We start from the raw sequence: 1,499 nt of genomic DNA on the forward strand, positions 1-1,499 counted from the left end.
AGGAGTGCAGTCGTACGTGGAAAGGCGAGTGTCGGTGCAGTTCAGTGCGAGAGGGCTCGATTGCCAGGAGGGGTACACCACGTCGCCTGTTGCAGTAATCATCAGGACCCTGAACCTAAGGATCTTTTCCACTAGGCTCACGCTGTCAATATTATTTCTTAATACATTTATAATGAATCTAAGTGATGCGACATTCCTACGCAATTCCAAGAACTCATAGCCCAAGTGACCCTGTAGAAAGCGTGTTGGGTACATGATAGGTTTGTTTGTCTATGAGACATTAGACATTGTAGACAAAAGGCTCGTCGACGCGGTTATGCGTATCGGCTTATAAACGTATGAAATACTCGCTATTGCACATTATCAATGATTACTTTATAGCCATAAATTCGCAACGGCGCGGCGGTGGTGCGTTCAAGGTTTGCGCGTACATTTTGTCTACACACGTTTACGCGTAATGTGCCTTGAACGCACCACCGTTCCAAATTTGCGGACTCAGTCGATAGTAAACTTACAGTAATAATGCTTACGTAGAAGCTTTATCTAACTAGAGCGAGAATGAAACGAATGTAAATACCAAGACATTGATTTTTCAAATAAAGTACCTAAGGGAAATTCCTTAACTCAGTGCAGACAACGCATAAGATCTACGCATCGGATCTTCGTGTGAGGTGAGTGCCGCGCGCCACAGCACTTTTTGATCAGTGCGCACCGTGGTTGCGTATAGCGTATAGATGGGGAAGCGCAAGTGGCCCGCGAATAGGCGCGTCCACCAAATTTCTAAGCACCCTCTAATTATCATGTATTTGTTGAGCATTGGCTATAGAACCATTAGCATAACAGGTACCTAACATATAATTAAGACATTCAAAACGTAACTGTATTTAATGATTATTAACAAACTTAAACTAAACATTTGTTTGTGTAAAAACTGTTACCTATCTACAAAAACCCGCATTTTTTTGTAGCACCTTAACATTGCTGCCGTTTAATCTTAGAGGATGGAAAAACAGTCTATTAAAATAAATAGATATTTCTTGCGATCCGGTTCGAATGACCAAATAGATTTCAATATTTTCAAAACCACCTTCAAATTTAAAAAAAACATGATTTACCTATTGCTCTATGGTTTAGAAGTCTACGTTCCGTTTGCCCGTTTAAGCTGTAGTTCTTACACTTCCTATTTTAAAAAAAAGATATATATTTATTATTAGTGTATATTTTATTTTACGCAAAAAGGATGACTGCTATTTATTATGGGTTTTTAAATATATTATTAAAATACGCGTAATTTTCTAAAACTAGAAAAACATTTATTTGAGTAATAACCAATTCCGTAGAACGGAACGGAATATCAATGGCAGACTTGTCAAGTTGATTGCGAAGAATACGTGAAATATTAGCCGGAAATGTGTTTTTTAATTTATTTTCCAGTGTAATTAGTGAAAAATAACGTCTTAATATAACGAAAAGTGTACACAATACACATATAACTTTGC

The sequence above is a fragment of the Hyposmocoma kahamanoa genome, unplaced genomic scaffold (assembly GCF_003589595.1).
Source record: "Hyposmocoma kahamanoa isolate Upper Pololo Valley unplaced genomic scaffold, ASM358959v1 101, whole genome shotgun sequence".
Taxonomy (NCBI): domain Eukaryota; kingdom Metazoa; phylum Arthropoda; class Insecta; order Lepidoptera; family Cosmopterigidae; genus Hyposmocoma; species Hyposmocoma kahamanoa.